The sequence below is a fragment of the Simochromis diagramma genome, unplaced genomic scaffold (genome assembly GCF_900408965.1).
Source record: "Simochromis diagramma unplaced genomic scaffold, fSimDia1.1 OVJJ01000432.1, whole genome shotgun sequence".
Classification (NCBI taxonomy): Eukaryota; Metazoa; Chordata; class Actinopteri; order Cichliformes; family Cichlidae; genus Simochromis; species Simochromis diagramma.
In genome coordinates, this window is record NW_024387260.1 from 126,422 (window position 1) to 149,293 (window position 22,872).

Here is a 22,872-nt window from a genome sequence, read left to right on the forward strand (position 1 = left end):
GGCCCCAACCAGCTCGACCTTTGACCTCAACCACTGCCTGGGCTGTTAGCTATACCTGGAATGGTTCTTGCTTCTCACTGGGCCTCTGAAGATTTCTCAGGAGATCCCTTTCAGCAACACTCTGACTGCTGCACCTGTATTTCCTTGCTAGGAGGAAAAACTTCTATTTGGAGAGCATGTCAACAATCATCAAACCACATTCTTTAGTTCAGTGAACTTCACTTATAGGCCATCAAAGCGTCATCTGAACATGGATGCACCACTTGCATAGGTTTAATACCTGTAAATGAACTGTTAATCACACAAATCTCACAAAAATCATAAAAATCCAAATTTAATATTAATTCATTGTTTCATGTTAATCCTGGACCCCTCCTCTTGATGCATGGACACTCCCATGAGTCAACTCATCAAACCTAGATTCCTGTCTTAAAGTAAAAGGTTAGCTAAATCCTGTCACTGTCATGGTCCGGGTGTGTGCCAGTGTGTCTCCCTCCGAGCCGGCGTCTCCACCCCTGGGAGGGGCCTCAGTGTTTTTGCTGATCGCTTACACCTGTGGGTAATTTAGCCGGGGACTCACAAGGCCAGCGTACTCAATCTCTCTTCGCCAGGTTCTCTGCTAACATCAGTCAGTGCAGGCCACCACCATAATTCCCTACGTATTTTGTGAATCACCTTGCCTCACTGTATGTTTGTCTTTTGTGCTCCTCTCTCTTAGCTACACCTAACTGCCAACCCCTGCCGAAAAGCTCCTACTTGGATACTGGACCATCTGGCAGTCCCACAGGCTATTACCCGAATCACCTACCTGCCTCTCTGCCTCCACGCCAGGAGTTTTTGGATTACACACCCGGACTACTCACCCCTCTATGTCATCTCCGACCACCTGTGGCAAGTACGCAGTACGAAGGAGGATTCTGAACCAACAACATAGTCAAAAGTCTCCTTATCCGTATCTGAACATCTGCACTCTGTTACAGTGACCCCGACCTTTTCCTGGATCTAATGTGACTCGCTTTCCAGTCCAATCCCCGGAATAGCTGTCCCCTCTGACCCGGACCAGATTGTTACTTAGTTTCAGTGGTGGAACGTCGTACTTGTCTAACTCACCTTTTTGTTTATGAATATTTGTGGAGTCATTAAACATTATTCTTAAAATCTACTTACGAGCTGTTCGGCGTCCTGCATTTGAGTCCTGTCACTCGTCTAAAACGGTCTCGGCCGTAACAGTCCCAGGCAACATCAGGGCATCTCTTCCTCTGGAGCAGCACCACCCTGGACCTATAATCCTGCAATAAAAGATGTTAGCGTGTTTTGCATATTAAGTTTGCTTAAAAACTGGCTCTGCCAGGAGCCTGCATACACACTATCATGGCCTGGAAAACAAGATCTGGAAGTGAAATCAAACTTCACACTTGTAAACAATTATATCACAAGAGCAATAAGCATTCAACATCAGCAAGACAAGGATCATGTGCAGGTTTTCTCAAAACAGTAAACTACAACTATTACCATAATTTGCCTCAGACATGGATCATCCCATGTACTCAGTCAACATTAATGTAATCGGTGACTGCTCTTAAGCAAAGTCACTCCACTCATATATCACTAGGAGCTCAAAAGTGGCCAGCTAATGAGCTCCATATTAAACTATTCCACAAACACTGCATCTCTTATTCGTTTTTCTCATGTCACTTGTCCGCTTCTGCTGAATCCTCCACATACACTCTTAGAAAAAACAAACATTAGCAATACACATTGACCATCAGTGGTCAGACGCAGGTCGACAGGTTCCAGAGGTGCTATAAAAACACCATAAAGTCAACCATCCATAGCTGTGGAAAGAATGTTATTCACATCATCAAAGTAACCTTCACATTTTCCCAACAACACAGTGTAACAGCATCACCACTCCTAACCTATAAACACAGTTTTCTTCACACACAAACCCAAAAATCCTGTAGTAGGAAAAAACATCAGCCAGTTGTCCTGGTATAAATTGCATCATCAAGTCACATGAAGAACTGTAATGCTATAGAATAGAAATGTAAATGTTAGCACTGCGCAGGTGTGTACACACTTTCTCACAGTTTCCTCTGTGAGCAACACAAGGTAGTGAATAACACCCCTGATAGATGCACAGACACAGAAAGTGGCATTTAAATTAATTATTATTATTATTATTATTAAAACCATCACGCAACCTCGAATGTTGCTGTCATCTTCTGCTCCTGTAAAAGGAAACACACATAGATTCATCTGCACCTTTGTCAGGTGGGCGTTAACTTCACACAGTCGTGTTACATCAGTAAAGTCTTGTCAGCTTTTGTCAGCTTTTACCAGTCAGTCAGTTTTTTTTTCTTTCACTCATTCATTCATTCATACATTCATTCTTTCTTTCTTTGCTGATAGTGGAATCGATCGTCGCATTTAGTTTCCACTCTTAGCAAAATGACGTCATTTCAAAAAGAAAAAGAAGAACTTTAGATCGGATTACATGGCTGAATCCTTTTTGGGCAGGAACTATCATTTTCTAATTGTCCCCAAATAAGTGGCTTTCTCCAGAGCCCATTTTAATGTGGAGAAACTCACTTGTAACAATTTTCTCGACGACGTGTAGCACTTTTAATTCCCGACGTGCAGATCTGCTCAAACAGAGATTATCAAACAAAACTTTCAGTGCACTGTGAAAGTATCAAAATAAAAAGGCCTTGTTAAGTCATGACACAAGCTCCTCATCTCAGGAGGGTAAATCATACCATTAGCATGGTTTATCATACCATCATACTAATTGGCAGGCTCAACAACAACAACAAAAAAAATCATCAGCTAGATTCACTCCAAACCAACCATCAGCCGCACAACACACAACATAACCCTAATGTCATATTAGCTATGAGTTTAATCCCCAGGTCTGTGCTCTTCACTCATTTAGGTCACAGATTTTATTCAGTTTTCCTTTTTTCCCTTCATCATAAAACATGTGACATGTTGTCATGCACTTCACAAAAGAAGTTTGTTCTGACGTATTCAAAGTTGTGTATCTAAATACAGGATTCACTCGCACCTCAAAACAGGAAACCCAGTGTTTTAGAGTCTCCACTCAACACACAACAAACTCCAACACATCCCATTCACTCGTACTAGAATTCAATCACCTTTCATTAATCTAAGAACGATCAACTAATTTGCATATCAGCTATTAACCCACTAAGATGACAGGACAACAGAAAAGCATGTTCAAAATATTATCACAAAAGACAATTCCCCATATACAGTAAATTACTTGCTGCATTAATAAAGCAGGAAGCTTCTCCCAATTTACTATATTAACAACTAAATTTATTATCTGATCACTGGTTGGTCAAACCAGAATCTTTTTCCCACAAAAATTAAACTGTTGTCCTGCAACCTAGAGTCAATTTTTTGCATTGGATAAATTCAGCATTTGATAAAGAGTGTCTGCTAAATTAACACTATTTTAACACTGATGAGAGATAACAAGCTGATCTTCATTGCATGTGTGTTTGTGTTATTAGGCAGGTTTAATGCATGTCTGTGGAGCTGCATCTCCAGCAGGACATGTTCTTAAAGCTGCCTTTCTTACACACTTCTCTGCTATTATTTGACCATTTCTTAACTAATGTGCTATGAGTCCACTGGTCTCGAGGTGACTTGGACAAGATGATAAACAGACTCACACGCTTAAGATGTTGTCTAATCTTCATAAGCTCTCTTGTGTTTGGAAGTGTTAGTAGGGTTAATGCATGTTCTGCTTGTGTGTGTGATTTTGTATATGTTTCTTTTTTGCAGTGTTTCAGACTCCTTCTCAATTTTCCAACTTAAGCAGTCAGTTTTCTTTTCCCCAGGTTTGCTAACCTAAAGTTTGATTTCCCACATTAAACACCAGCACTCCTCTGTGTTCTCACCTAGTCTTCTCACTCTGTTGTCCTCTCCCACTTCAACAGTCCAACAGCCGGCAGTTCTCCTTCAGCTTTGTCCTGTGTTTCACTGTCTCTTCTTGCTATTTTACTCCAAAGGTGGCAAATGTCAATGTTAGAGTTTGTATTGTTGATTGTCATTTATGCTTAGAAATATTTAACCATAGATGCTCAGAGGTGTATAATCAATTGTGTAGTGATAAGTTGTGTGATCTTTAACAGGCTACAGAGCCTTGGTGTATATTCCACACTAGAATGCACACCTACATCCTGGGAGCATGGGGAAGTTCGTACCTTGTTTAATTGTGTTATGGTAGGATTAACGTAGTTATGTCTGTTCTACTCTAAGTGCTTTTTGTGTATAAATGAACTGCTGGACTTCCCCACGGTGTTATCTAGGATGAGGGAGGGTCTACCCTCTTCCTGACCAAGGATGTTTGCTTGTGTGCTTTTATGACCCTTAGATCAGCAGTACCCCACACACACACATCCACCACACACACATACATCCACCACACACACACATCCACCACACACACACACACACAGGCAAGGTACTCTTTGTGTGTATGTAGACGTCATATGTTAATGAACCTATGCATATTCATGTAACCTCAATAAAAGGGCAGTGGTACGGGAGGACGGACGAGAGCAACTGGGGTCAAGCGAAGGGACGGCGCTTTGTCCGGTTTTCTCCCGTGCACGAGTAACATGAAGAACTTTGCCTACTTGTGTCTTGCTTTGCAGTGTAATTATATTGTCTTCAACGTTCCAGCGGATGGGTTCAAGCTACAAACCTATCATTAATTGGTCCTTCGAGCCGGATCCCTGGAATCGCATTCACCGAGGGGAGGAGAGGCACGCTGAAAGACTGACGTCAGCCAGGAAGTTCCTGTGGATTCGCAGTCTGTCTTTTCTCCTCGATGAATGACGAGGAGCGATAACTGGGTTAGTGTCCCGAAAAAGAAGTTTTGTTTAAATCGCCCAAGGGCCCAAGCGTCCGGTGAGTGTCCGGTTTTGAAATCGCCCTGGGTGTGTGTCCCGAGCGTCCCTTCATTGGGTTTTGTCGCGCGACTGGGTGAGCATCCCACAACTGGGTCAGGGTCCCGAGCGGTCCGGTGTGAGTCCGGAGTAGGCCTATTTTGTGTTGTTGTCGTTGTTGTCGTCGTTGTTGTTGTTATTGTTGTGTGAGTGTGTGCGGAGCAGAACACGTGGTCAGTGACACCGTCTGTTGTTGTTATCATGGTTTCCTAAGCAACCGGGGGTGTGTGGAGAAGGGCCAGCCCACATCAGCAGCTATGCTCTGGTGAAGGGCTTTCCCCCACTCCTTGCTGACACAAAATGTTAACTCTTTAGCTTGCCCTGATCGACAACAGCCTGTGTGCCAGACCATAGACGTAATTGAGGTGGATAGTTGTTAAAAGTAATCTACATTAAGCTTGTGGTTGCTCAAATTCAGTACAATGACATATGAGGTGAAGTGATATGGGCAAATATTTAAACTCATGAAGTGCATAGAGGCACTTGACCTGTGTGAAAGACTGTCGTCTTATTATGAGCCATTGTTGAGATATAGAGCACACCTGTGAACACAACTAATATGCTGAACCCTGTATGAAACATCTAAAAGTACATGATGGAGAAGCTGAATTGAATATGAAAGTGGCAGTGGTACGGGAGAACAGACGAGAGCAACTGGGGTCAAGCGAAGGGACGGCGCTTTGTCCGGTTTTCTCCCATGCACGAGTAACATGAAGAACTTTGCCTACTTGTGTCTTGCTTTGCAGTGTAATTATATTGTCTTTAACGTTCCAGCGGATGGGTTCAGGCTACAAACCTATCAGTCAAACTCCAACAGTCTCCTCAGTTCTCCTCAAAAGTTTTCTTCACATGCACAGTGAAGTTGCAGCTTGTTGTAAACACGGTGCCATTCATCCAATCAGGCAGGATGATGGGTTTGCTCTTCTTCTCTGATGCTGTTTGTCCACACTGCTGCTGTTTGCTGGGACTCTTTGCTCAGGACTTTGCTGCTGTCTCTTTATCTGCCATGTTATTGCTCTTTGGAGCTGCATTCCTTGTCTTCAGGGAGGAGTGAGAGCTCGCTTGTGAGGTTGAGAGACACATGGCGCTGTAAATAAGTCAGCCAGAAACTCGGCCTGCATGTTTCCAATGATGTTAAACTATAACTTTCTTCCGACCGCTGCATGTGGAAAATTGATTCAGGTCTGCTTTTCACCTGAAAGTGACAAACTAAGACATGTTCATTATTATCATCACTGCTTAATCAACAAACATCTCTCTCTCTCTCTCTCTGTTTTTGTGAACAATCTTTTCTTAAAAGCAGAAAATTAGATGGTAGTTGTTCTTGGCTGATCAACACAAAACCTTTTTCCTATTATTATTTTCATCTAAAATTTAAATTTTTGCTCATTTTCACTCTTCTTTTTTTTTTAAATAGCTGGTGACCTGCAGAATCACCGCTCTCACAATCAAAGGCAATTACTTTCACACAGCGCACAAAAACACTGTGACGGCAGACACATTCACACTCACTTTTTCATCTGCATAAATAAATCATATGGCTGATGATATGTGCCATGGTGATCCATAGGCATGATCACAAGTTTATTTAATTATTTTTGCCTCAACAAAACAAATAACAAAAACATGATGCTGATGCTATAAACACTCTACACACGAGTCAAGATGCAGGAAAACTGTTCAAATTCAAATTCAAATTTTATTTGTCATGTACACAGTCATACACAGTACGATATGTAGTGAAATGCTTGGACAACTGCTCGTGACCTAAAGAAAACAAAAAAGGAAAAGGCTATGAATAAGATAGGAAATAAATATGAAAAATTAAAAAGGGTAAATTTAACTGGGAAAGAATAAGATAAAATATATAAATTAAAGTTGAAAATAAAATAACTGTACAACAAAATACACAATATAGAACTATATAAGAATGTATGAAGAAATATAAATAAATATATACACAATAACAGCAGCTGTACAAGTATTAACTGGAAATGAAGAATATAATGTCCAGTTGTGCAATCCACATTATGTCTTGTGCAGTGCAAATATGCTTAAAGTGATTTAACCCTTTAAGACCTACCATAGAACCAAGTCCGCCAGAGCTTATATTATATTTTTACATGCTGTGGAGCCATTTTTGGGAGCATTTCAAGTTGCTATACATCAATACAACCATTACAGCCTAAATTTTAATAATATTTCTGCATTAGGTGCATAGTAATTACATAAATTTGCAAAAAAGTGCATATAACTACAAAAAAATTGAAAAATCGTTTTTGTTTTGTTAACATATATTTCTAGTTAGAGAAATTTAAGAGGCTCATCCCTCAAAACTGTAAATACAAAAAAGTTGCACAAAATAGTTTCCCACCACAGGAAATTTATTTTGAGTGTCTTCATAGTTTTATTTTTGAAATACACCAATTTTTATACACTGCAGGAAAAAACGAAAATAAATATTAAGTGCAAATTTGCAAAATAACAGCATATGCATCAAAATAAACTATTTCCAGCAGTGCAATATTAGTCCTAAGCATCCCAAAAACGACACAGAAAGTCATAAACTCAAACATAACTTTTTAAAACACAAGTATAGGCTCATAAGGCCCCGGTCGTAAAAAAAACTACATTTCCGCAAAATGACGTCACTTCCGGTTTCGGGCAGGTCATGCGGTCATGTGATAAGTTTCGCGCTGATGGACTAGGAAGTGGTTACAAATAGCTGATCGGATCGGCGAAGCGTGTTTCTGGAATATAGGTTTTTGTTTGCTGCAAGTGATTTTTATGCAGTTTTTGCAAAGCTATATGTGGAAGGAAACTGTGACCTAGGACAAGCTGATGGCATCAGATGTAAGTACAACTCCTCCAGTTTCATATGCAAAAAAAATTATTGCGCTAGCTTACGTGGTTGCAGAGCTACCGGGATTTAAAAATAGTTACGCAAAATGGAGCGTGCCCGCTCTGATCGGCTGTAAAGGGTTAAGTGATGAAGTGAAAACAATGTCCAGAAAGTCCAGTGTGTGTGTAAGAACTGTATGTGTCGGTCAGTACTGTGTGGTGGTGTGATTGAGAGACCGTATCGCCTGCGGGAAGAAGCTCCTCCTCAGTCTCTCTGTGTTGGTCTTCAGGGAGCGGAATCGCTTTCCTGACCTCAACAGAGAGAACAGTCTGTTGTTGGGATGGCTGAGGTCCTTCACGATCTTCCTGGCCTTGGTCCAGCACCGCCTGCTGTAGATTGAGTGCAGGTCAGGGAGCTCGGAGCGGATGGTGCGCTCAGCTGATCGCACAACCCTCTGTAGAGCTCGTCTGTCCTGCATGGTGCTGTTCCCGAACCAGGTTAAGATGTTTCCCGTCAGGATGCTCTCTATGGTGCACGAGTAAAAGTTCCTGAGCACCTTGGAGGGCAGTTGGAAGTCTCTCAAGCGTCTGAGGTGGTAGAGACGCTGACAGGCCTTTTTCACCACGGTGTTGATGTGACAGGACCATGACAGGTCCTGCGTGATGTGAACTCCAAGGTATTTGAAGCTGTCCACTCTCTCCACTGGGCACTCGTTGATGACAGGGGTCTGGTAGTTCCTCTCCTGCTTAGTGCTGAAGTCCACTATCAGCTCCTTTGTCTTACTGACGTTTAGAAGGAGGTTGTTCCTCTGGCACCAGTTCTCCAGATTCCTAATCTCCTTCAGGTAGGCCGTCTCGTTGTTATCAGAGATCAGGCCCACCATGACGGTGTCATCAGCAAACTTGATGATGGTGGTGGAGCTGGTAGTGGCCACGCAGTCATATGTGTACAGAGAGTACAGCAGGGGGCTCAGAACACACCCCTGGGGGCCTCCAGTGCTGAGAGTGGTGGAGGCTGAGACATGTCCGCCCATCCTTACTGCCTGTGGTCTGCCAGTTAGGAAGTTGGAGATCCACTGACACATAGATGAGCTGAGTCCCAGATGCTCCAGCTTGGTGGTGAGTGTGGAGGGAATTATGGTGTTAAATGCAGAGCTGTAGTCTATGCTCACGGAAACGCTGCACACTCCAGTTATCACAGTTATCATAGTTCTATTTCCCTCTCTTTGATGAGTTCTCAGACAGCTCTCGATCTGATAATGTGTAGCTTGCTCATCAGTTCAGAAGAGACCGCAACGCAACCTCACAGTGGTTGCGTGCTTTGCACACAGTGGCAAAGACTTGCACTTTCATATTCAACTCAGCTTCTCCATCAAGTAGTTTTCAGCTGATTCATACCATGTTCAGCATATTAGTTGTTTTCACAGGTGTGCTCTATATCTCAACAATGGCTCATAATAAGACGACAGCCTTTCACACAGGTCAAGTGCCTCTATGCACTTCATTAGTTTAAATATTTACCTATTTTACTTCATCTCATATGTCATTGTACTGAATTTGAGCAACCCTAAGCTTAATGCAGATTACTTTTAACAACTGACACAGACGTACACAAACAACACAAATAGGCCTATAACTTTCCCCAGCCTGCGTGAACCCGCACGGCCGTTGAGCTCCTGGACTCGCGTGTACCCGCGCAGTCAGTGAGCTGCACCTGCCTGCGTGAAACCGCGCGGCATAGGTGTCGCTCTCTTTTGTTTATAAGCCTGCGATTAACCGCACGGCTCAGGTCCGCGTGAAACCCGCGCGACCGTGCTTGCGTGTATCCATGCAGCTACAGCACTCTTCTTTGTACAGTACTTACTTGGTGCTATTCTTGAATTAATCTCGAATCCCGTCAATCACCATCCAGCGAGGAGAAAAACCAGACAGCTAATCCACCGGCCCGATGACGAATTCTCACGTCTCAGGACTTTACTACAGGAACTTCTATACGTCCTGGCTGACGTCTTTCGGCGTGTCTCTTTTTCCCCTCGTTGAATGTCAATTCTAGGGGTCCGGCATCGAAGGACCAATTAATGTTGGGTCTGTCTAGCACAGGCCCACTGCTGGAACGAGACAATTTAAAAACACAGCAAAAGCATTGAACACCAAGTAGGCAAAGTTCTTCATGTTACTCATGCATGAGGGAGACCTGCCTGGAGCCAAGTGTCGTCCCACCACTTGACCTCCGTCAGACTCTCAGCCAGGTTCCCCATAGCACTCCTTTTATTGTGGTTCCATGAATATGCATAGAGTCATTAACACATAACATCTTACATAGGTATACATGTGAACAAAGAATACTGTGTGTGTGTGTGTGTGTGGTCAGAGTGTGACCCCATAAATGACTTCCCTACACCTGCTGGTCTGGAAGTCCAGCAGTTCATCTAAACGAAAGGCACTTAGACTAAAACAGATATAGACACGTTTATCCTGCCATAAAACAATAAAACAAGGTACGACCTCTTCCCATGCTCCCAGGATGTAGGATGCTCCCTGCTAAAGATCACACATCCTATCACTACACAATTGATTATACACCTCTAAGCATATATGGTTAAATATTTCTAAGCATAAATGACAATAAACAATACAAAACCTAACAATTTCATGTTCCAGTATTTCACTTTTCCCAACGTTTTGTTATCATTGGTCTAAAAACCATGACAAACAGCAGTGTTACAGTTGTTAGCATTGGCTCCTATAGAGCACTCAGTCATTGTATTGGTGTTAGAGACATGAACATATCTGAGCTAATTGTACTTGTGTGTTTCAGATGTGCAGCAAACCCAACTGTCCCTGTGGTTTTCCTGCTGTAGACATTATCCCCATGATGCTGACTTCCTCTGGTGGGACAAGATCACACGTTTATGGATTCAGATGCTAACTGGACCAGACTGGTGTCAAACTTTGTGCTATAGAAGCAAATCAAAGAAGAACTAGTTGAACCTGAGCTGTCTGTAGCGGTGACACCAACTCCATGGCAGCCTGCACATGCTGACCCAGGGTCAGTGTTGAACCTATAAGCTGTGTCCTCATAGTTCAATATGTCCTCACTGCACAGATCAATGACATCAGAGCTGTAATGTTGTTCAGCGTCTTACTAAAACCTCTGACATAAGGTGACTTTTCTGGGTGATTCCTACTCCAGGGTCACCAGTTTGAATCCCTCTGTTACTGCTGGGAACATGCTGCTAAAGTGCCCTTGAGCAAGGCCACATCCAGCTTATAAAGCCAAACCAGGGCTCTGCTTGCTGGCAGTAGATGAATAGTAGAGTAGATGAAACAGCTCAGTGGATCCTAACTCAAAGCTAACAGCGCTTTGTCATCGATAAGTGAAATAAAGCTGACTCACCCACAGCTGCACACAAACACCTCCAACACCTACAGGTCAGTAGATCCACTGCTGTCTCTGATGTTCCCAAACTTGTTCAGCGTTTGCTGCTACTGACTTTGAAAATCACACCAAACATGGAATCAAATATATAGACTCACCTTAGACTAAAGAGAAGCTCGGCACTGCTCACAAAACTCAAAAACAAAAGGCTTTTTAAAAACAACAATCACTTTAACTGACAGACACACAAACATGACTGAGTACAGAGGAGCTGCTGGTTTGAAGCCACAGAAATGTTCAAATGTTTAAACACACTGGAGCGTTGCAGCCATGATGCATTTGTGCTGCTAAGGCCACACACATCAGCTGCCTTACATTTTAGTATCAGTTCATCTCTGACCATGGCAGCACAGTCTTTCCAGTACAGTGATGTTGGTGGGGATCAGAAATGGGCATTAACGCGTTGCTTGTAATGCGTTACTGTAATCTGATTACTTTTTTCAAGTAACGAGTAAAGTAAGGGATTACTATTGCAAAAACGGTAATTAGATTACTGTTACTTTCCTGTAGGAACGCTGCGTTACTGTGTTACTAAAACCGTGATTTTTTGCGAGAATGTCTCATGACAGTGACGTAAGCAAGTGTGACGTTCGTGACAACAGCTGTGTGCAGATCAACAATGGATCACATATCGATTGTGGGAGAGAGCATGAGCGTGCAGCGTTTAAAGCGTGGAAGTACTGACCTTACTTTGAGTTTGATTCCATAAAAAGTGACAAAAACATTAGCGTCCATCGTGCGTGGGAAGAAAACTTCTTTTTACAGCGAAAAAACCCCCTAAACTTCCAGCAAGCACCGAGTGCGCTACCACGTAATGGGAAACTCACAGAGAAACTCGCGGATTCTTCCACTGACCGCTGCGGCACACCTGCACTAGGGTAAACCTCCGCCTACGCCACTCCTGCTTTACAGGTCAAAATAGAGCAACAGGACTGCTGAGTCTTTGACTTTATTTATTTTCTGCTGTGTTTTACTTGCATTTATTTGAAAGACTGAGTGTAAACACAAAAAAATCTATTTTATGTGCTGGAATGTGCAGAAAATAGGTTTAAATATTAAACAAATTTCTTCCAGTCAGAGAATGTTGCATATAATTACATTTTTGCTTGATGCATAAAGTTAAAAGATTAAAACTAATAAAACAAGTTTTAAAAAGAGACTTTTCCATTTGATTACATTTTGTATGATGGATTATGTAGAAAAAGTAGAATTGGGCTGAGAGATCTATCGCTTTATCACCTCTTGAGGTTGTAAATCGTGTTTTTAAAAAGTAACTAAGTAACTAATTACTTTTGAAAATAAGTAATCAGTAAAGTAACGGGATTACTTTTTGGGGGGAAGTAATCAGTAATTAGTTACTGATTACTTTTTTCAAGTAACTTGACCAACACTGGTGGGGACAATGGGGACCGTACTGATTGTTCATTGGCTGTAAGCCGGGCAGATGGACGTTTAACTGGTGCATTGATTGCACTGTAGTTTGTTGTGCCTGTGAGCTGGTCCTAAAATGAGACAGATTATAATTCTGTTAATGACTCTTATTATGTGCACTCTCCTCCACTGTAACACTGTAACGGGGCGACCATGGCTCAGGGGGTTGGGTAGCGTATCTGTAACCAGAAGGTCGCCGGTTCGATCCCCGGGCTCTCTGTCCTGGTCGCTGTGTCCTTGGGCAAGACACTTTACCCTACTTACCTACTGGTGTTGGCCAGAGGGGCCGATGGCGTGATATGGCAGCCTTGCTTCTGTCAGTCTGCCCCAGGGCAGCTGTGGCTTCAACTGTAGCTGCCTCCACCAGTGTGTGAATGCGAGAGTGAATGAATAGTGGTATTGTAAAGCGCTTTGGGTGCCTTGAAAAGCGCTATATAAATCCAATCCATTATCATTAAACCTTTATTTTTGTATGAAGTCAGGTTTTATTTATTCTTCTTAAAAACGTCATTAAGTGCAAAACTCAGCAAACATTGTACAGAAGTAGATTTAGAAGCTGAACAGAAATAAACTGAAAACATTTAAAGTGACAGTCAGTAAAAATCCAGCAAACATCTCCATCCAATCCAAGTCTTCATTTAAAGTCATTATAACTGTGACACACGGTTTGTTACAGTATTAATCATGCCTGATGCTGCAGGGCAAACATCATAAAACAGGCTCAGCATTATTTCCATTATAAAACTTTGATGAAGGTGCAGGGAAATTATTTTACTGCTATTGTTAAAGAATCATCATCACCATTGCATTAATAATATAATCTGCAGCATTGATATTGCATTCAGAGGTTTAATAGTGTGTCTTTCAGAAAGACTAAAAGTCACAGGCTGACAGGAAACAGGCTTGCAGAGAGTTTGCAGAAGTGAAAGCAGAGTCTAAGTTATTCTGAAGAGGTGACATGGAGGTTGAGTGAGGTCGTGACACACACACACACACACACATTAGTTAGATTTATTTATAGGTGAGAGGGTAGTCATGTCTGGTTGTAACTGCGAAAGTGTCTCTGTAAACGAGGAACAGTTTCTTGTTGTCTCGGCAAGAAAGAGGAACAATTCACTTCAAGACAAGAACTGAAAGGTAGACAGGAAGTACCGGCCATGAAAATAGAAGACAATGTTCTTTTGAACTGTGTTAAAAGTCATTGTGGTTTTGATTTGACGTATGTATATATTCTGTCTGTGACGTATGAAGGGGCGTCATTAATTAAAACCCTGATGCTATAAAAATCTGTGTATGCTTTGAGTAAGTCGAAGATCAATTCCTGTCTTCCCACGCGTGTAGTCATTAAAATCATTGTTTGACCAAGATCTTCTGGACCATGGTTGTTTGTACTCTCCTTCCTCAATTTTTGAACCTTAACAAAGGTTTTATCATTTAAAAACAAACCATTGTTCTGTAGTCGTCCCAGGACTGTTGGTCAAATGTTCTCTCCACATGTTTAAGGTTGAGCTCACTTTATCGTCTCCCTGAAGGAGGAAAGCAGATATTACTAAACATCACAATAAAAACATATGAAATGGGTGCACATGAGGAAAGAAGCCATCTGCACTTTTAAACCGATGCAAACATGCACATCTTCACACATAAAGCACCAACACCTCTCAGTTTAGCAGCAGCTGGTAAAACCCACAGTGAAGTTATGTTCTAAAGGAAGCTTGGGGTGAGGGAGGAGGGGCGACTAAAAGCAGGTTCATATAGTGGGAAAGTTCTCAGGTCATGTGAGGATATTTACTGATGCATCAACACTGTCAGATAAAAAAACGGCTGCTGCATTTGTTCTCCCAGAAATAAGTTTGGTGATGAGTAAAAGAATTACAGATGATGTGGCAGTTTATACTGGGGAGCTGGTAGTGATTTTACTGGCTTTGAACTGGGTGGAGGACGCACCAATAGGGAGGTATTTGGTTTGCTGGGACTCTAGCAGCGTGCTAGTGAGTACAGGTAATATGTCTTCAGACTCTAGGCAAGATATTGTTTTTGATATACTTCATTTATTGTATAGAATCAAACACAGAGGGACAGAAGTGGATTTTTTATGGCTTCCTGTGAATATCGGTGTTGATGCAATGAACAGGACGATACGTTTGCAAAAGGTGCAGCAGGAAGAAGTCGTGTAGTTTTGACTATAAAATACAGTAAACGTGAGGTGAAGAGTATAATCAAGCTAAGGACGAGTGGCAGGCACAATGGGACAGAGACGGGAAAGGCAGATATTATTATACAGAAAACAGTTGGGCCGTGTAGAAGAAGCTGCAGAAGAGACGAGGATATAATCTGGAGAGTCAGATTTGGTCACACAGGCTTGAATAGCACACTTAAAAAGATAAACATGACACAGGGAAGTGTGACTTCTGTGGACAAGAGGAGACGTTTGATGGGTTGTTAGCGTAGTCAGGATACTGGATGGAAACGCTGTGCCTGATAGGATGCCAGTGATTACAGGCTGGACTTTGTCTTCCTGTTACAGATGGATCCATGGATCCATCCCCACAGATGGCCCTGGATGACTCCTGGACACACATGACCAACACTAGGCTGCCTTCATCCCTCCTTTCCTCCTTCATTGAGACTCTGAGTCAGAATCAGCATGTATGTAACAGGGTGGGTACCTACAACTACCTGGATGGGTGGCAGTAACAACTGCAGTAACAGCTACAGTATTAATCAAAGAAGTGAAGTTGTTCATTTTTTAAATCACATTTTAATGAAGATTTGACAAAACAAGGATGAAGTTTTTTTGCGCTCCTTAATTCAATTCAATTTTATTTATATAAATCACAACAATGCGCTTTATATTGTACAGAAGATACAGAGACAAACCCAACAATCATATGACCCCCTATGAGCAAGCACTTTGGCGACTGTGGGAAGGAAAAACTCCCTTTTAACAGGAAGAAACCTCCAGCAGAACCAGGCTCAGGGAGGGGCGGGGCCATCTGCTGCGACTGGTTGGGGTGAGAGAAGGAAGACAGGATAAAGACATGCTGTGGAAAAAATATGTGTTTTTAACTAAACTGATAATAGAGTTTTAAAGAGGGCTAGAAATGACTTGTTTTCTACACTTCTTCTCAGTGTTGCACTCTACCACTTCCTCCTAACGTTATCCGAACATGGGCATGAGCATGGGTGTCTTGCTTTCTATTAAAGAACACACAAATTATAGAAGAAACACATTTAATAAAGAATGAGTTTTAATTTTTTGTAATTTTAATATAATTAGTTATACAAATATGTTAAACTGCAGGAATGTCTTCAAGATATAAAGACTTGGGTGACCTCTAATTTCCTGCTTCTAAATTCAGATAAAAAATGATACAATAACTTGAAGTTATTGTACTCAGCCCCCAAAATCTTAAATATGCTCTCTGCTTGTTCTAAATGGCATTACCTTGGCCTTCTTGGAGTCATTTTTTAACAGTATATGTCTTTCGGTGTGCATATGAAACAACTATGTAGGACTGCTTTCTTCCATTTGAGCTGTGGTAATCAACATGTTGTGCAGCTCTGAAGCTGACACTCAAGAAATACGGCTGTTTGGGTCGAAATGTCACTATTAGCTTTGGGCAGAAATCCTAAATTCAGTTTTGTGACTACAGAAAACAAGTGCAGGATATTTGTTTGTGAAGGAGTGACGGGAACTGATGCCACTGTAGGACACTTCCTCATACTTCTGGAGTTTGAATTTTGTGAAGCTGGTAACCTTTTGTTTCTCTTTTCAGACTGTTGGAGATTGAGGAAATCTTGAGAGAATGAGGAAGAGGAATGCAAAAGAGATGAACGGATGAAACACCAGCTCAGCTGAAAGGTGCTGTTTAATTACATTACTTGTGAGGTCAAACCCAGTCATATTTTGGTCTGTGGCCTTGTATTTTTGTTGCTTTGAAATTATGGTCTGGAGGTGTTTACGCCTGGGGCGGTTGATGAGGAAGTCCAACTGTACTTGAATGGCTTATCCTCTGCATTAAGGCTGGTGTATCTTTGCAATAACTGTCATGGTTGTGTTGTATGGCAAGCAGGATGAGGACCCGTATGTAGGCCTGAAGAATAAACTCAAAACGGCAGCTTTATTGCTGGAAAAACTCACGACAAATACAAACCTAAAGGAGAAACTGGAAACAAGAAACTCAAACTAGAAAACAAACCATGAACTGAGAACTAGGAAGTGAGCAGAAACACAGAGGAGAAAAACACAGCATTGTGACGGTATGATGGGGAACAGGTGGAAACACAGCTGGGACTAATCTGACATAATGAGACAGGGGAAAGCAAAGCTCAAAACACTGGACACAGGACACGAGACTCTCAAAGTAAAACAGAAAACACAAGCGACACTCACAAGGGTCGGCTGTCGCAGGGAAATGAACTGAAATACAGGGGGGTCATCAACCCAAGGACAGTCAGGGAAAATAGATGAAGATCTTTTTAGACAGGACAGCTACAGCTGCCCGTAGTGGACCTTATCACAGCCACAGAAACTGCCATAAGAATTAATAAATTAACACAACCTGAAGCAGAGCAAATCAGGATGAAGTTTTCAGCCACTCCCTCCAGCGCAACAACAAGTAACCCGATCAAACGGCTTCTTTCAGCTAAGCTGGTGTTTTCCTGGTTCATCTCTGTTGTGTTTTAAAGATATCACCATTATCTAACAATCATGCCAACTGATAAGCTTGACACAATACAAGAAACATGAGGATGTGGAATAGAAGACCAGTAAAAGGGGAAAGTAGAGCTCTCTTTCTTTCCCAGCAGAACTTGGTTAGCTTTGGTCTTTGTAATGTTTTTATACAGAGATATCAGTTGGATATGTACTATACATATGTGCATGAAAACCACATTGTTCTGAGAAAATGGTTGTGAGTCAAGTAATAATTAATCTGACACTCAGGGGCTATAAATCTACCCTGTGATCTTTTCCAGTTATGATTAGGAATACAACTTCTGCTTATTAAGTGGTAATAAGCATACGGTAGCGTTCATACAACTAATTTCATTTCACCAAAACACAAAAATATGTTTTTTAACTAAACTGATAATAGAGTTTTAAAGAGGACTAGAAATGACTTGTTTTCTACACTTCTTCTCAGTGTTGCGCTCTACCACTTCCTCCTAACGTTATCCGAACATGGGCATGAGCATGGGTGTCTTGCTTTCTATTAAAGAACACACAAATTATAGAAGAAACACATTTAATAAAGAATGAGTTTAAATTTTTTGTCATTTTAATATAATTAGTTATACAAATTTGTTAAACTGCAGGAATGTCTTAAAGATATAAAGACTTGGGTGACCTCTAATTTCCTGATTCTAAATTCAGATAAAAAATGATACAATAACTTGAAGTTATTGTACTCAGCCCCCAAAATCTTAAATATGCTCTCTGCTTGTTCTAAATGGCATTACCTTGGCCTTCTTGGAGTCATTTTTTAACAGTATATGTCTTTCGGTGTGCATATGAAACAACTATGTAGGACTGCTTTCTTCCATTTGAGCTGTGGTAATCAACATGTTGTGCAGCTCTGAAGCTGACACTCAAGAAATACGGCTGTTTGGGTCGAAATGTCACTATTAGCTTTGGGCAGAAATCCCAAATTCAGTTTTGTGACTACAGAAAACAAGTGCAGGATATTTGTTTGTGAAGGAGTGACAGGAACTGATGCCACTGTAGGACACTTCCTCATACTTCTGGAGTTTGACAAACTGATGCCAACCACAAAGTCAGCAGGTACTTTTTAATTTTTTAAGTCCTGAAAAAAGAAATTTAGAAAATTAGATTCTTTTTCTTTCATCAGTTGGCCCACTCATGTTGGCTGATTCTTCACGTTGCAAAATGGAGCAAATACAATTTTGTCAAGCACTGAAAATGTACCCTTCTTTTTCTAATAATATTCAGGAAGGGAAGCATGCATAGTACAATGTAAAAAATACTGGTCCCAGCACTATTAAATTAGGGTTTAAGATTTGCCACCTTAAAAGCCTATCTACACAGACTGTTCATACATTAAACAAATTAATTTATAGCAACAGCAATATAAACTTATGTGCATTACATCAGTTTCATGCTTTGTACTTGGACTATGTTAAACTGCACTTTCCCTTCTAAATAAATAAATTCAAATTCAAAATTGAAGCATTAATTCATGGGATTGGGCTCTAAAAGCAACTTGAAAGAGTTTAAGTAAATAGAAGTAATTATTAGTGTTTCTGCACATAACGGCACATTTGTGGGATGGCTGAGAATATTTTCTTTTCAATCAATCAATCCAAGCTTTATTCGCCACATGCAGGTTGCCCTACAGTGAAATGGGACCCCCCCCCCCGACCTTACACACACGACATAGACATCACATGGGGATACAAGTCGGAGATCGGTAGCGTTAGAGAAAAAAACACTGAAATGTACACTACAATGGGAAAGTACAAGAGGAAAAAAAGAGACCTCTTCTCATGCTGGGCTCCCGTGGTAGGACAGCATGAGAACAGGAAACAAAAAAACTCCTCTGCACAAAAAGCACATAAATGTCCACAGCACAACGTTACGAAAGACATAATAAGCCACAGGGTTGGGTGGGGGGTGAGGAGTAATCCGAAGCAAACAACATTGAAGATGTTGTTCTTCTTCCAGACGCACCTGGAAGAGGCCTGAACGAGCAACAGGTGCCAGGCCCCACCAAGTAGCCACCGGGAGTGAGCTGGTACAAACCTAAGCGCCCAGCCCTGGACACCAAGAACCACCAATGCACCGACCCCTGAGGGCATCAGTCACCGGCAGGGAGTGTGGTGATGGGAGATAGGCCTCCACACTTTGGAGGGCCTGGGAGTTCCCAGAGAGGTGGAGTCTAAGACCCGACCTGAAATATATAGACACAGACAAACAGGCACACACAGACACAAACATGCATTCCCACCCTCATGCTCACATATACAAACATTCAGCACTCACCCAACGTAAGGATAGACATAAATGGACATGTACACACAATCACACTCCCCAAACATACTCTATACCCCGGGTCCAGGTACCCTCACCCCCAGAGGGGGAAACAGAAGCCAGACCCAGGAGATGTTACCCTTTATCCCGGGGTGGAGGCAAGCAGACCGCCCCAGGCTCCGCAGCAGCAGGGAGGCCCCGCATCCCAGATCTCAATCGGACGGCCAACACCTCCTCCCAGCCCCCCCGCCCCGATGGTCAGCAGAGAACGGGGGTGTGTGAAGACCGCATACCTCCCTCCTCCCGCTCATGTGTAGTGTTGTGGAAAGTCAGAAGCTGTTGCTCATTCGCTCTCCACCTGCACACCTCCGCGGCTGGCTTCATCTCCACCGCACGTTACAGGGCCTCTAGGACTGAGGGGAACAGCACCAAGTTGCAGGAAGTGACATCCGCAGAGCGCCAAAGACCACACAAATGTTATGTGTTATGACCTTTGTGAAAAAGTCCAGTGTAACAAACCCTGATGTTGCATTCAGGCCATACAGGTTTTGAGAAATCACCAACAGAAGGCATCAAGAAGAAGCTAAAAAGACTCATAGATAATCAAAGGGAAAAGAAAGACAACCATCCTACAGAGAATTCACATCATTCTCCGGAATCTAATACAGTTATTATTGATTATATTAAAAAATATTTTGGCCCAGAAGGAATCCCAGCTTTAAGATAAACTTGTAATGTTGGAAAAAAGGGGAATTTTCCAATGATATAACCAGATTTTACTATCCACCTATCCCATATGGAAAGTGTTAGGTATTTTAGTACCATGGGAGCATTTACTGGATATTGTTTTATAGTGACATTATGCAGGAAAACTCTGTCATTCAATAAGGCCCCTTTGTTTTAGTTATTTTTCTCTTTGACCCAAGAATTGATGTGTGAGAATCACAGGCTGGTACAAGGTTGAAATACCACAGAGATCACTCCCTCAGCTACATTAGTTTCTTAATCTTTTAGGAGACACCTGTTGAAGGCCAAATGGTTTGTTTCAGATTTCACTAATGAAAGAACTCTTTGTTTTGTGCCTTGAAAATATGTCGCTGAGATAATCACAATTGTAGCTGAACTGATAAACTACACAAAGGATGCTTCTTCACCCAAGGGCAGGAAGACGCTCCCTTATCTTGGTCTGTACTGGTTTAAACTGATAATCTGCTGTCTCATGAATTTTACCCTCTATATAAACTGTTGTACTTGTAAATAAAGTTGAGTCAATTTGGGAAGACAACCTGAAGCAGTCTCTGTTTTCTTGTTCTCCCAAGCTGCTCCCGAGCTCGTACTAACACGTTGAATGGCATGCTTGAATATTACCTGAGAATATATTTGACTGTGTTACAGACTAAGGGACATTCTCTGCTGATAGGTGAAGGTACATTCTCTGCTGATAGACGTCCACGCCTCGAAGGAAGTCGATCCACGGATTAGGCCTTGGAAACCGTTTCCTTCAGAAAGTTTAACCAGAATGTACTTGTTGAAGTTTTCCTGCGTGACTAATCAGAAAACCTATAAAATGTTAAGAGAAAAAAAAAAAAGACATGCTGTGGAAGAGAGACAGAGGTTAATAACAGATATGATTCAATGCAGAGAGGTCTGTTAACACATAGTGAGTGAGAAAGGTGACTGGAAAGGAAAAACTCAATGCATCATGGGAATCCCCCGGCAGCCTACGTCTATTGTAGCATAACTAAGGGAGGATTCAGGGTCACCTGGTCCAGCCCTAACTATATGCTTTAGCAAAAAGGAAAGATTTAAGCCTAATCTTAAAAGTAGAGATAGTGTCTGTCTCCCGAATCCAAACTGGAAGCTGGTTCCACAGAAGAGGGGCCTGAAAACTGAAGGCTCTCCCTCCCATTCTACTTTTAAATACTCTAGGAACAACAAGTAGGCCTGCAGAGCGAGAGCAAAGTGCTCTAATAGGGTGATATGGTACTACAAGGTCATTAAGATAAGATGGGGCCTGATTATTTAAGACCTTGTATGTGAGGAGCAGGATTTTGAATTCATTTCTGGATTTAACAGGAAGCCAATGAGTGTGGCTTCCTGTTAAACCAGTGTGAATGTGAGAGTGAATGAATAGTGGAATTGTAAAGCCCTTTGGGTGCCTAGAAAAGTGCTATATAAACACAATCCATTATTATTATTAATAATATAGCAATGGTAAATGTCCTGAAACCGCACGTGATTTTGTCTTGGGGTCTTTGGATCGTGGTTTAAAGAAGGCATCCATCTCAGTCAAGTCGAGCAGCTGCTTCTGGATTTTTTGGTATGTCTTGATTTTTCGAACTAATATTTACCAAAATGTAGTTAAACGTCTAGAATATCGCCATGTAACATTAACGCTAAATAAGAGCCATTAGCTTATTTGCTGTTTTATCTGTTGTCAAAGAATTGGCGCTTTTTCATTTGAATTTGTTTTTGGAGCAAAAGCCATAATATCACGACACTTAACTACGAGGCGCTCATAACATAATTTGGTTTTCTGTGTGAATTGACTTGCCAACTGAATCTTCAGTTACATTATGTGTTAGTGAGATTTTAGCCATTGAAAAGCCTCAGCTAATGGCATCAGCGGCATTATGCTAGCTTACATCCCCCCCGTTGCCCTCACCTGCTGTCCTTTTTTTGTCTTTTCTATTTTTTTTTGCTGCAGATTGAGAGACGACCTCTATTCTGCATTTCACCGGGGGTCAGTTGATGGATTGTGCGTTCAAGGTGTTATGATGAGAAAGTACATTTTATTTTCGCTTAAGGTTTCTGTAACTTAATTATAATAGATTTACTTTGTAATTATTAGTAAATCTATTATAATTGAGGCGATCGTGGCTCAAGAGTTGGGAGTTCGTCTTGTAATCGGAAGGTTGCCGGTTCGAGCCCTGGCTTGGACAGTCTCGGTTGTTGTGTCCTTGGGCAAGACACTTCACCCGTTGCCTACTGGTGGTGGTCAGAGGGCCTGGTGGCGCCAGTGTCCGGCAGCCTCGCCTCTGTCAGTGCGCCCCAGGGTGGCTGTGGCTACAATGTAGCTTGCTATCACCAGTGTGTGAATGTGTGTGTGAATGGGTGGATGACTGGATATGTAAAGCGCTTTGGGGTCCTTAAGGACTAGTAAGGCGCTATATAAATACAGGCCATTT

The 22,872-nt window shown here is 41.9% G+C and overlaps 2 long non-coding RNA genes across 5 annotated transcripts; one reads left to right on the forward strand and one right to left on the reverse strand.

Annotated features, from left to right (window-relative positions):
- Positions 1-968: 968 nt before the first annotated feature.
- LOC120715327 lies at positions 969-20,725 on the forward strand. Its single transcript, XR_005691599.1, has 3 exons — positions 969-979; positions 10,288-10,291; positions 20,489-20,725. It is a non-coding gene; the product is annotated as an uncharacterized LOC120715327 (long non-coding RNA).
- Positions 2,916-21,193, reverse strand: LOC120715325. 4 transcript variants are annotated; one of them, XR_005691595.1, is made up of 3 exons: positions 20,971-21,193; positions 10,326-10,330; positions 2,916-2,926 (listed from the first exon to the last, which is right to left on the reverse strand). It is a non-coding gene; the product is annotated as an uncharacterized LOC120715325 (long non-coding RNA). The 4 variants fall into 4 exon arrangements; XR_005691597.1 differs by lacking the exon at positions 10,326-10,330 and adding an exon at positions 20,855-20,859; XR_005691596.1 differs by lacking the exon at positions 10,326-10,330 and adding an exon at positions 8,183-8,189 and having other exon boundaries at positions 20,968-21,193.
- Between the last annotated feature and the right edge of the window lie 1,679 nt (positions 21,194-22,872).